Source organism: Rattus norvegicus, chromosome 10 (genome assembly GCF_021556685.1).
Source record: "Rattus norvegicus strain SHRSP/BbbUtx chromosome 10, alternate assembly SHRSP_T2T, whole genome shotgun sequence".
NCBI classification, from domain to species: Eukaryota; Metazoa; Chordata; class Mammalia; order Rodentia; family Muridae; genus Rattus; species Rattus norvegicus.
In genome coordinates this window covers 75,710,016-75,724,027 of record NC_141543.1, presented here as the reverse complement: position 1 = coordinate 75,724,027, position 14,012 = coordinate 75,710,016, and the positions used below count along the sequence as shown (strand labels likewise).

Genomic DNA, 14,012 nt, shown 5'->3' with positions numbered 1-14,012 from the left:
TCCTGTGTCACACGAGCCACTCCTCTCAGTGCTTTCAGTCACTGTGACGCCCATCACAAATGCAGCTGGTGGGAGCCGCATCCCTTCAGCCCAGTCAGAGAAGCAGAAGCTACAATCTGACCTGATCTGACCTGTGCTTTCTGACCTCAGCTGCCTCTTGGATGCTTTCACAGCTTTGCAGACATTTTTCTTGGTGGAGCCTTGATACCCAAAATTGCCTGGGCCCTCTGATCAAGACAGACGTCTGAGGAAGAATGCACAGAATGGAAGTCCTTAGGAGAGTCAGGCTACCTACAGAGGGTGGGTGAGAGCCTTAGGGCTTGAGTTAGAGAGCTAAGAGGGGAGGGCCACCCCCAAATTTCTAAAGTCCTCTCCTGATTGGACACTCAGGAGAAGGTGGCTTCCTCAGGGTCCTTGGGTCTCTTGTCAAATGTGTAGATTTGAACCAGTGTCTGAGCTGGGAGTCCAAAGGAAGCCCATGCAGAAACAGGCCTAGGGATGTTGGTGAGATGTTGGGACAGAAAGTACCATAGGTCCATGCAGCAGCCAGTGTCGGTCATTGCAAAACCAGAACCCTTAATTCGGTGGTTCAAAGACCATGCCTGTTTCACTCAGTGCTGTCCTCTGCCAGACAATAAAAGCACAGTAAGATTTCCCCAACAGACAGACCCAGTTTTTCCTTTATTCCAAGGCTTTGGTTTCCATAGTGATGGTGGCCAGGCTGGGGAAGAGCCTGCCTGGGATACATGTTACTATCTGCAAGGCTTCAGAGCAAGAGTAAGACACTCAAACCAGATGGAGAGGCTGGGCTTGATCCTGGGTGTGTAGGCTTGGTACACCTAAGGGACTGGGAGAGTAGGTTCCATTTTCCTATTCATCTAGTTCTTGTTTGTTTGACACTGGAGCTTTCTGGGTCACCCAGGTCGTCCTTAAACCTCACATCCCTTTGCTTCAACCTCTAAGTGCTGGAGTTGCAAGTAAGTACCACACTGGCTCCTCTAACATGTGTTTTTTTTTTTTTTTTAATTATTATTTTTTAGAGAAAGCCATACCTTTTATTTATTATATATGAGTACACTGCAGCTGTCTTCGGACTCACCAGAAGAGGGTATCAGATCTCATTTACAGATGGTTGTGAGCCACCATGTGGTTGCTGGGAATTGAACTCAGGACCTCTGGAAGAGCAATGGGAGCTCTTAACCGCTGAGCCATCTCTCCAGCCCTCTAACATGTTTTGTGTAGAGTTAAGCAGACTAGGAAGGAGACATAAGGAGAAGCATGAGAATCGAGGTGGTCTTACTGCCTGCTCTGCTGACCAAATCAGAAAACATCAGCTACTGCTCACTGATAAGTTGTCTCTCCATGTTTTTTGTTTTAAACAAAAACAAACAACAAGGGGGCTGGAGAGATGGCTCAGTGGTTAAGAGCACTGACTGCTCTTCCAGAGGTTCCTGAGTTCAATCCCCAGCAACCACATGGTGGCTCACAGCCATCTGTAATAGGATCTTGGTGCCCTCTTCTGGTGTGTCTGAATTTACAGTGTACTCATATACATAAAATAAATAAATATATCTTAAAAAAAAACAAACATTGAGATCTAGAGAGATGGCTCAGAGGTTAAGAACACTGACTGCTCTTTCAGAGAACCCAAGCATTTATATGACTGCCCACTACTACCCATAAATCCAGTTCCAGGGATCCAACCCTCTCTTTGAACTCCTTGGGAACCACACGTGCCTGTGACACACACACACACACACACACACACACACACACACACACACACACATTCACCACTCATACATGTAAAATACATATAAAATTTTTGCAATTATTTTTGGGACAGGGTCTCATGTAACTCAGACTGGTCTTCCAACTTAATATGAAGTCAGGATGATGTTAAGTTTGTTCTCCTGCCTCCACCTCCCAAGTGTCCTAGGATTAGAGGCATTCCACGTTATGTTTAGAATTAACTTAAAAAAAGAAAGAGACAAAAAAATCCAGGCAGTGGTAGCACAAACCTTTAATCCCAGCACTTGAGAGGTAAAGGCAGGCAGATCTCTGTGAGTTCGAGGTCAGTTTGGCCTGTAGAGTGAATTCTAGGACAGCCAAAGATTTTTTAATGCATATGTGTATGAGTCTGTGTGTGCGTATTTGAGTATGGTTCTCTTGGAGACCAAGATAGTGTTGGGTCCCCTGGAGCTGGAGTTACATGTGGGTGCTGGAAACCCTAGGGTCCTCTGGTACCCTCTTTTTTTTTAATATTTTATTTATTTATTATATAGGAGTACACTGTAGCTGTCTTCAGACACACCAGAAGAGGGCATCAGATCTCATTACAGATGGTTGTGAGACACCGTGTGGTTGCTGGGATTTGAACTCAGGACCTTGGGAAGAGCAGTCGGTGCTCTTAACCACTGAGCCATCTCTCCAGCCCACCTTACCCTCTTTTAAGATAGGATCTCACTATATATCCTAGCTGGCCTACTACACACAGAAATGTGCCTGCGTCTGCCTGAGGTAGTGGGACTGAAGCCACGTGTGACCACATCTAGCTTAAAAAGTTCTTTGATCCTTAAGCCATCTCTGCAGCCCTGGGAATCCACCTTTTAGATGGTCCCTGTGTGGGAATCCTGCACAGATCCTCCTCTAAAAGCCCCACGGAGATCCTCCACTGTCCTCCCTGCCCTCCAGTCTTTGCTTTGAAGCAGTGGTTTTCAACAACTATGCCTTTGAAAGGGAATCTATCCTAAGTGGCCCAATGCTTCTAAGAGCAGGGCCAGTGGCCTGGCTTCCCAACATCTCTGTATTCACAGCTCCATGAAACACATACATCTGTGGAAACCGAGGGACTAGGAGTCCTCTTTCACTAAGTACTTGCTACCTTTGCCAGAGTGAGGTTTCTGCATACACAGATCTGACCAAACTTCCCCCATAGCTTGCTAGTAGCCAGAGTGGTGGCCAATAGCCCAAGTAGTTCCTTTGTGGAGTGGAGAGAGGTTGAATTTTTTTTTTTTTTTTTTTTTGCTGATCTGATCCACAACCTTCCTTATGCCCACTCTGCCCCTATTCCTTAGCTTGGGTGAGGGTTTAAAGAACAAAGCCACTGAAATCAAGGTGTTTCTGGCATGGTGGCAGGGATTCTACTGACAAGAACTTCTGGAATCATCGAGAGTTACGTTATAGATCCATTGCCAAAGTATCCAGGGCTGTCTTTAGCCCACTACAGCCATTCACTGGCCACCCCTGACTGTGCTAAGACTCTGGTAATGATCATGGGAGACCTTTGAACTGCAGTCACAGACCACCAGCTCCCGCCAAATCAAAAGCTAAGAATGTCATCGATAGCATCTGTGATCTGTGGCAAATCCTGCCCTGCTCTGAGGTGACGTACCTGGGTTATTAAAATCATTCCTATTCGGCTCCAGAATCAACTTCCTTTGAGATGAGAACTGTATTTCGCATTTGGGTTGAGAACTGCATTTTGTATTTATACGTTTAGTCCCAGCACTTGGAAGAGAGAGAGGCTGGAGTACCAGGAGTTCTAGGCTAGTTTGAGCTACATGAGACCTTGTCTCAAACAAAAACCTAACAACAACAACAACAACACCTCAGAAAACCCAACAGTGAAGGTTGGAAACAGCACAGTGATTAAGAGCACTGCTGTAGGGGCTGGAGAGGTGGCTCAGTGGTTAAGAGCACCCGACTACTCTTCCAGAGGTCCTGAGTTCAATTTCCAGCAACCACATGGTGGCTCACAACCATCTGTAAAGAGATCTGATGCCCTCTTCTGGTGTGTCTGAAGACAGCTACAGTGTACTTATATATATAATAAATGAATAAATCTTTAAAAAAAAAAAAAGAGCACTGCTGTAGTTGGGTGATGGTGGCTCATGCCTTTACTCCCAGCACTCAGGAGGCAGAGTCGGACAGATTTCTGTGAGTTTGAGGTTAACCTGGTATACGGAGTGGGTCCCAGGACAGCCAGAGAAACCCTGTCTTGGGGAATGGGGGGGGTAACGCACGCTACTCTTGCAGAAGACCTGGGTTTAGTTCCCAGCACTTACCTGGTGGCTCACAACTGTCAGGAACTCTAGTTCTAGGGGATTGTCCCTTTTCTGACTGGACACCCTGTGACTCTGTCAAGATAACACAACAAACTGGCCTTCTCAGAAGTGAATTACTGTTTGTTGCTACATGGAGCTTGAAGGCATATGGTAAGTAAAAAAATTTGAAAGCATTATGCTAAATGAAGGAAGACCACACTCCATGAAGGACCACATATCACCTGATTATATGAAATGTTTAAGCCATGTAGAGACAAACAGAGAGGCAGAAAGTAACTTAGAGGCCATCTTGGCTGAGAGGGTAAGAGAATTTTTGAAGCCATAGGTGAGGTGTCAGGGTTCCTTTGTTTTAATTCTCACTGGGATTTGAAGGTGATTTGTCCCTTGAACGAATACAGGAGTTAATGACCAAAGTCATGTGTTAATGGTATTAAGGGGGTGGAAAATGCCTTTAATCTCAGCTCTTGGGAACAGAGGCAAGAGGACATCTATACGGAGGTCAGCCTGGTCTACATTCCAGACCAGTCGGGCCTACACGGGGAGAGTCCTGTCTCCAAAGACAGCAACTGCAACAACAGAAAACTATCAGGCACTGACAGCATGAACTGAAGTTCCCAGGAGAATGAACACCACACCTGTGATAAACATTTTATGGCTGACTGATTAAAATGCCAGTAACTGTCAATAGCTGGGCTGTTACAGATTGGGAAGTGAATCATCGTGGGCTCTCTACAGCACCCTAACAGCCAGTTAGTGCCTGCCACCTCTAGGTGTGACCTGACATCCTTGTGACGGGCAGGAACATCGATTTGGAATTTACAAGCGTACATCTAGCTTCCTTTGCCCTAAAGGCTATAAATGTCACCAGATAACACCTGAGCAGAGATGTCCTTGCTTTGCGGTCACCACCTACGGGAGACTGGCATGGAGGAAGGTCAACTCTGTGGAGGTGGAGGTTCCTCACTTCACCTTTACTCGGTGGGCTGGCCGATCTTAGTTATCAACCAAGATTATTATTTCCTGGGGAGAGGGAACCTCATTTGAATACTCACCTCCATTCGGTTGGCCTGTGGGCACATCTATGTGGCATTTTCTTAATGGTTAATTGATGTAAGAAGGGCCAGTCCGTGGGAGTGGTGTCACGCCAAGGCACATTCCGCCAAGACTGTATAAGAAAAACAGCTCAGCTAGCTTGTGGTGGTGCATGCTTTTAATCCCAGCACTCCGGGGGCAGAGGCAAGCAGATCTTTGTGTTTGAGGTCAGCCTGGTCTACAGAGTGAGTTCCAAGACAGTCAGGGCTACAGAGAGAAACTCTGTCTCAAAAAAAAAAAAAAAAAAAAAAAAAATCCAGCACTTGAGAGAGACGAGTAGATTTCTGTGAGTTGGAGGCCAGCCTGGTAGACCAGCCTGGTCCACAAAGAAAATTCCTGGCCAGATATGGCTACACAGGGAGATCCTGCCTTAAAGACAGGACCAACTGAAAGGAAAGGTAGCTGCACATGAACTAGAAGGAGCAAGGCTGTAAGCAGCCGCCTACCGCTGGTTTCTGCTCTAAGCTCCTGATTGGAGTTCCTGCTTTGGCTTCCCCCACCCCCACCCCATGACAGGCCTGTAAGTCACATTAGCCCGTCCCTCCCCGGGTTGATCTTGGTCATGGTATTCTCATGGCCTGAGAATTTATGACATTGCCTGGCTCTTATGACAAGTGTCTTTACCTGCCCTGCCGCTTCAGCAGCCCCACCAGCAATGCATTGTCCAAGAACCTTGATTTAGGTAGTGGTGATGCAAGCATTTAATCCCAGTACTCCGGAGGCAGAGACAAGCAGTTCTCTGTGAATTTGAAGCCAGCTTGGTCTACAGAGTGAGTTCCAGAATAACCCTGACTTGAAAAACCAAAACCAACCAAACAAACAATCCCTTAATTATGATTCTCTTTGTACTGTTACTATTAAAAAAAAACAAAAACAAAACAAACTTCATAAAAGCATTAGTACAATGGAAGATGGTATTGGAGGCTTAAATCTGTGTGCCTAGGCCATGGTTGCTGTGTTTTATAAAAAGATAAGGAGGAAGGAATGTTTGGTGGAGGTGCAGTAAGGTGTGAGGAAAGGGGGTGTCTCTGCAGGCCTATGCTGAGGCATCCCTTCTCCCTGAGGGGCCAGCCACACAATGGTATAGCATAGAGTAGAGTTTATTCAGGGCATGGGGAGGGGAGTTGAGAAAAGAGGAGAGAGAGAGAGAGAGAGAGAGAGAGAGAGAGAGAGAGAGAGAGGAGTGGAGGCCAGCGGTGAGCAGAGAGAGTGGGGAGGGGAATGGAGAGAGAGAGGGAAGAGGGGAAGAGGAGAAAAGAGCAAGAGAGTAAGAGAGTGAGGAGGGGGCAAGCAGTCCCTTTTATAGTGAGTCAGGCACTCCTGGCCGTTGCTGGATAACAGGGGGCGGAGCCTAGACTAAATGCCAACAATGATCGCTCATATTTGGCTCCAGAATAAAATGATCTCCCTCATTTCATTTGAGGTGAGTTTTGCATCAGTGTTGGTTACAGGGCTCCAAATAATTATGCACTTTAGATTTATTTATTTATTATATTATATAAGTACACTGTAGCTGTCTTCAGACACACCAGAAGAGGGCATCAGGTCTCATTACAGATGGTTGTGAGCCACCATATGGTTGCTGGGATTTGAACTCAGGACCTCTGGAAGAGCAGACAGTGCTCTTAACCACTGAGCCATCTCTCCAGCCCCCAATTATGCACTTTAAAAAGTGCTTTAGAGCCCAGCGTGGTGACCCATTCCTGGGGTCCCAGCACTAAGGAGGCAGAGATAGGCAGATCAAGAGTTCAGCTACCCAGTCATTTTGAGGCTAGCTTGGACTACATGAGACTTGGCCTCAAAAACAAAAACAAAACAGACAAATACCACAGCCAACCAACCAGGCAAATAGTGAATTGTTCGGTGTGTGAATTATATCTCAACAAAACTGTAAAAGACAGTCATTCATCTTTACCCAGAGAGGGTCTGTTGGTACCTTGTGGGTGACAGCAGTGACTTACGTTGTCTTACCTCATGGCCCTGAGTAGCCTTTTCTGGGGTTAAGTCCAATAGGAGAATAAAATGATCTGACTGAGGTCTGGCTGTGAGAATTAGGTTCATTCTGGTCGTCTGCTTTCTTCTCTGCTGATACTGGGAAGCCAAGCCCTTGGGGACCACGGGAATGTGAGTAAACACTCTGGGAAGCTCCACAGAAGATCTTATCCCAGCCCCCTGCTGCTGTGAGCCTGTTTCCTTTAGTGTAAGCACATTTGGAGGGGGAAGGGGGAGCATGGGCCAGAAAGAGGACCTGTCTCCTATTTCAAGGCGTTTTTACGCATCTGTTGCTACTGTAAGACATTTAAGGGTGTGCTTTCTGTCCACTCTGCTATCTTACAACATCCTTCTCTTGTCACAACTTGTGATCCCCAAAGCTTCCCTCAGCCAACTAATCTAGCAGTTCTCAACCTTTCCAGTGCCGTGGCCCTTCAATACAGTTCCTCATGTTGTGGTGACCCCTCAACCACAGAATTATTTTCATTGTTACTTCATAATTTTGGTACTGTTATACATAGGGATGTTAATATTTGTGTTTTCCAATGACCTTAGGTGACCTGAGGGGGTCGTGACCCACAGGTTGAGAACCACTGATCTAATCCATCTAAGTTGCATAATAAGCTAGGTGTGAGAGGAAAAGGGGATGGGCTGCAGCCATTTCCGGTCCTGGCAAGGCAGGGAATTTGTCTGGCTCCTCTCTCCATTGTAAGACTCAAGGTTGACCAAGCCTTTTCTCAGTAGGTACTGAGGGTACCTGGAGTCACAGCGTATCTTCCATGATCGGAAAATGCTAGGCAAGTCCTAGAGACAAAGTTGGTTGGAGGCAGAGAAATGGCCTTGAAGGAGCATTGGAGTGAGGTAGATCAGGTTTGGAGTCCCAGCCCCATCCCTTCCTATACAGCTACCTAGGTAGGTGCTTGTGCTGTCTGGGACTCAGCTTTTCAGTCTGTACCTCAGAGACAGCTGAGTTCTGTCACTGGGGTGCTGCAGGCAGGGACTGTGTCCTTCATGAAATCAGGATCCTGATACTCCAGTATGAGGGGCTGGAAGGTCCAGGCTCACTGCTCTAGCCCTTCATCCCTCATCACCTGTCTCTGCATCAGTCCACTGTCCTCACATGCCTGCCCCCTGCCTCTCCATTTCTTAAGCTGGAATCACCATCACCAGTTAACTCCTCATCACCTCAGCTCAGTCAACCTTCCCCATCGCCCGCCCACACACTGCCTGCTGTAAGTGCTGCCTTCTAGGTTTCTGTATCACCTAGCCACGATGCTGTCAAACAGGAGGAGTGCTGATAGTTTACAGCTAGTTATCTATCAAAGTTGACGTTTATTGAGCCCTTCAGATAGACCTATCTCTTCGAATCTGGAGAACTAGGACTCAGACCTCAGCTTAGACTTCAAAGAACTTGTTTGCCTTGACTGTGATGACAGGCAGCGGGAATCTGTATGTCTCTAGAACAGAAGGAGGCTAGGAGTGCCACGCCCACTTGTGCTACTTTCTTATAGAATCATAGGGAATCAGAGGTTTAGCTGTTTGAGCTTACTCCAGTAAGAATACAGCATCCGCAAGTGTCTGGGCGTCCAAACTGCCATGACCCAAACAGGCAACCTCAAATCCCTCAAATCCCTGCCAGGTGAGTTGCACCCCAAAAGGGTTTTTCAAATACAATGGCATTTATCCAACTCCTACCCAAGGAGAACACTGGTGTAGTTCATATAAACCCTTTGGGTGCAGTTGGTTCTTTTTTTATTTTTGTCTTTTTGTTTGCTTGTTTGATTGGTTTGGTTTTTTGGGTTTTTGTCCATTAAAAAAGAGCCTCCAGCTGGGTGATGGCCATGCACGCCTTTAATCCCAGCCCTTGGGAGGCAGAGGCAGGTGGATCTCTGGGAGTTAGAGGCCAGCCTGGTTTACAGAGTGAGTTACAGGACAGCCAGGGCTACACAGTGAAACCCTGTCATTAAAAACCATAGCTAGGGGGTTGGGGATTTAGCTCAGTGGTAGAGCGCTTGCCTAGCAAGTGCAAGGCCCTGGGTTCGGTCCCCAGCTCCGGAAAAAAAAAAAAACAAAACAAAAAAAACAAAACAAAAAAACAAAAAAACAAAACAAAACAAAAAAAAACATAGCTAGGACCGCAGAAAGCCATTTTGTTTTTCAGGACTCTGCAAGGGTAGCTGGGGTGAATTTGCACCCAGGTAGCAGCTGTACCGCAGTTCCATCCTTGTCTCCGAGATGCTGCCCTTGGCCAAAAACGCACTAAGTCGTCTCAAAGTTCGAAGCATTCAGCAAGTGGTGGCAAGGCAGAGCCATCAGAAGAAGACACTACTTTCCATGGCAAATATGGAAATGCTGTATTAGCAGGTGGAGGCATCTTCTGTGTTTCTGCATGGACATATACAGCCACACAAATTGGAATAGAATGGAACCTGTCCCCTGTTGGCAGAGTCACCCCAAAAGAATGGAGAGATCAGTAGTCATGCCAGCTGATACAATAATCAAGGAATAATCAACTCATAAATGAATGCCAAGTCAAAGAATCATGTACTCAATAAAACATGGCAGATTGAAGAAAAATAAATAAATAAAGTACCTTTGAAACCTTAAAAAAATAAGAAAAACATAGCTAGGACTGGAGAGATGGCTCAGCAGTTAAGAGCATTGACTGCTCTTCCAGAGGTCCTGAGTTCAATTCCCAGCAACCACATGGTGGCTCACAACCATACATAATGGGGATCTGCTCTCTTCTCGTGTATCTGAAGACAGCAACAGTGTATTCACATACACGAAATAAATAAATCTTTAAAAAAACCATAGCTAGCTAGCTAGATGATATATATAGATATAGACAGTGGTACCCATAGATCTTGTAACTCTTCCCTCTCCCTTTTTCTCCCCTTACTCCCTCCTCTCTCTCAAGTGTCTTGAGAAACCTACCCTCCCTGCCACCCTCTACCTCTGACCGTAAGCCATACTGGGTTTGCGTTGGGGGTGGGTGTTAGACCTTTCTCTGAGCCTTGAACATCTGGACTTGGTTCACCTTGTGTCCTAGACTGGGCCTAGCCAGGTGCAGCAGTGCAGGCCTTTAACCCCAGTGCTTAGGAGGCACGGGCAATTGAACCTCTGTGAGTTTGAGGCCTGTCTAGTCGACAGTGCCAAAACAGCCAAGACATACAGAAAAAAACCCTGTTCAAAACACCAAACACTCAACCCCCCACCCCAATAAAAGGGCCTAGGAGAATTTTAGGAGAATTAAATTGAAATCTTGCATAATCTAGTCCTACAGTTCCTACTCTGGGGTCCCACCACCTCTCCAGACCCCACAGACACCAGAGGGCTTGAATTCATATTCCATGGACTGCACGGACCTCACCATCCCCTTCTGGATTACACTAACGGTCCATATGTGGTTGGATGCAGTTTGTCCCCTACAGATCTCTGTGTTGGAGGCTTATACCCACTGTTGTGATGTGAGAGACAATAGGGCCAGAGGCTGGAGACATGGCTCGGCTACCTCGGAGCTGAGCTGCTCTGGAGGACCTGTGTTTAATCCCCAGTGTTTACATCATGGCTCCCAGATGTCTGACTCCAATTCAAGGGCAAGAGTCCAGACCTCAAGTTGCAAATCCCTTTGCTGAGGAATCCTGATGTTTCTGTTTGGCCTTAGAGTGGAGGGAAGGGATGTGGGCATGTATAGAAACTGGTTGGGTCTTATCTCTGGAGATGGGGGTTGGGAGGAGACAGCCAGCCAGCCAGACAGACAGGCAGACAGACAGACAGACAGAGACAAGACCATCTCACTTTCTGGCGTGTGCATGGGGCAGTGTACATCGTGCTATCGCATAGATAGCAGTACCCAGTAGGTTTGCTGGCTAGAAGGAAGACAAGACCATGGAAGGTTATAGGACCTTCCTCCGGGGTTTGTTTTCCTACAGAATCCATAGGGCAGTCCTGGGATGGGGGGGGGGGTGGCAGTGTCAAATGCCTGTGACTTCCAGGTCAGGTACAAACACAGTCTGTCTACCTTAGAAGCTGCCTGCCCTCTGGCCTGGCATTGCCTTCCCAGATCAGTTTGGTTTTTTTTTTTTTTTTTTTTTTTTCCGGAGCTGGGGACTGAACCCAGGGCCTTGCGCTTCCTAGGCAAGCGCTCTACCACTGAGCTAAATCCCCAGCCCCGATCAGTTTGGTTTTTAAATCTGTGGGGAGTGGGCAGATCATCTCTGAGGATGATCAGTCTGAATGGTAGTGGCCTGGAGTAGTCTGACTTCAGAATGGTGGCTGAAGGCAGAGCCATTTCTCTGGTCAAGTCCAGAACACTTCAGCACTTTGGCCTGGACAGCACTCTCGGGCGCTAGTGGTACTCCATAGAGGGGACCAGTTGTGCTCACATAGAGGGCTAGCCATGGGGAGGAGAGCTATGACATGGCAGAGGGGACTGATAAGTGCCCATGTCTGAGTGGCCCCAGGTTGGTCAAGAGGAGGAATTTGGAGATCAGAGCGCTTTGTGGTCCTGCAAGGCCTGGGAAGCCTCAGCAGTCTGGCATGGCTTCAGCTCAGGATGGGGTACATGGTTCTTGTTAGAGATTCACACCGTCTATACACCATCCAGCCCCTAAGCCTGGGCTACCTTAACTGGATATACTCCACAGACTTGGTTTTCTCTGTGGGCAGTCCCTGTCTTAAGGTTCCAGGACCCCAAACCTTCTGGGAGGGACCAGCAGTGTGTGTGTGTGTGTGTGTGTGTGTGTGTGTGTGTGTGTGTGTGTGTGTGTTGTAGTGGGTGTTTGGTGTAAGCTGTTGAGGTTTGGTCTGTTGTAATGTATTACTGTAATGCTAAATTTTATACTGGAAGGTCTAGGCCTATGAGTGACTTACCAAGTTTACAAGCTTTTGTTGTGCAAACCTTGTTCTTTGATTTAAATAAAATTGGTTATAGTCAATTACTAGAGGAATTAGAGGTAGGTGGGTTTTGAGTTTACCCGAATTGCTGTAGTCCTCAAGGAACACCCCAGGACCTGGCTCCTTCAAAGTTCCCTGTAGGCAAGAGCCATGCCACTTGTTTAAAAATGCTTCCAAAACCAAAATGATAACGTGTGTGTGTGTGTGTGTGTGTGTATCTGTGTGTATCTGTGTGTATGTCTGTGTGTGTGTTTGTGTGTCTGTGTGTCTGTGTATGTGTGTGTATGTCTCTGTGTGTGTGTATGTCTGTGTGTGAGTGTGTGTGTGTGTATCTGTGTGTATCTGTGTGTATGTCTGTGTGTGTGTTTGTGTGTCTGTGTGTCTGTGTATGTGTGTGTTTGTCTGTGTGTGAGTGTGTGTGTGTGTGTGTGTGTACTTGTCATGACTTACATGTGGACGGTACAACCTTCTGGAATCAGCTCTCTCCTCCCATCATGTAGGTGCCAGAGATTGAAGTCAGGTCAAGTTGGTAGCAAGTGTCTTTACCAGCTGAGCCATTTTGTGTCTCTCCCTCTTTTCCAGACACAGTCTGTGCTGGCTGGTTTTGTGTATCAACTTTACATAAGTTGGAGTTATCACAGAGAAAGGAGCCTCCCTTGAGGAAATACCTCCATGAGATCCATCTGTAAGTCATTTTCTTAATTAGTGATCAAGGAGGGAGGGCCCCTTGTGGGTGGTACCATCCTTGGGCTGGTGGTCTTGGGTTCTATAAGAAAGCAAGCTGAGCAAGCCAGGGGAAGCAAGCCAGTAAGTAACATCCCTCCATGGCCTCTGCATCAGCTCCTGCTTCCTGCTCTGCTTGAGTTCCAGTCCTGACTTCCTTTGGTGATGAACAGCAATGTGGAAGTGTAAGCTGAATAAACCCTTTCCTCCCCAACTTGCTTCTTGGTCATGTTATTTGTGCAGGAATTAAAAACCCTGACTAAGACACAGTCTCACCTCTAATTGGTGATCCTCCTGAGGGCTGAAATTACAAATGTGTACCACCATGTCTAGCTTATTAATGTCTTCCTTTTTTCTTTTTTAAAACTACAGTTTATTTATTTTCTGCGTATGAGTGTTTTGCCTGTATGTGTATATGTGTTCAATCTGAGTAGCTGGTGTCCTTGGAGGACAGAGAGTAGGTTGGATCCTTCAGAGTTCCTAGGGTCACAGGTGATTGTGAGCCACCATGTAAGTGCGGGGAACCCAGGTCCTCTGCAGGAGGACAAGTGTTCTTAAGCACTGAGCCATCTCTCCAGCCCCTTGACATCTTTCTTAATGATATAAAAAACCAAAACATTTAAAACCATTAGATAAGTCTTTTAGGCAGTAGATAAGTCTTTTTTACTTCCCAGAAGATGTTTACTGTCCCAGCTGCATATGTAGCAGAGGATTGCCTTATTGGGTATCACTGGGAGGGGAGTCCCATGGTCCTGTGGAGGCTCCATGACTCAGGGTAGGGGAATGCCAGGGTGCTGAGGCAGGAGTGGGTGGGCAAGTAGGGAGCACCCTTATAGAGGCAGGGGTGGGAGTGAGGGTTATAGGGAGTTTGTGGAGGGGAAACTGGGAAGGAGGATAACATTTAAAATGTAAATAAATAAAATAACCAATAAAAAAAACGAAAAGAAAAAAGATGTTTACCGCTGGACTCTGAAACACACTATCTTCGTAGATGAGAATGAAGGCTTCGACTGCCTGTGTCAGCCTGTCTATACCCTGCAAACAAACCATCCTTGCACAGGCCTCCCTCAGGTCTTCCCCTGAACTTGCTGGGCTCTCAGGAAGAAGGAAACAGGTAATAAGAGTGGGGCAGGTGCTCGCTTCGGCAGCACATATACTAAAATTGGAACGATACAGAGAAGATTAGCATGGCCCCTGTGCAAGGATGACACGCAAATTCGTGAAGCGTTCCATATTTTT

General features: G+C 46.8%; 1 non-coding gene and 1 pseudogene across 1 annotated transcript; both read left to right on the top strand.

The window, feature by feature from the left end:
• Window positions 1-9,298: 9,298 nt before the first annotated feature.
• Cox7b-ps4 (cytochrome c oxidase subunit 7B, pseudogene 4) lies at window positions 9,299-9,660 on the top strand (annotated as a pseudogene).
• Window positions 9,661-13,905: 4,245 nt separating this feature from the next.
• LOC120095499 (U6 spliceosomal RNA) lies at window positions 13,906-14,012 on the top strand. The gene has a single exon (XR_015632467.1). It is a non-coding gene; the product is annotated as a U6 spliceosomal RNA (small nuclear RNA).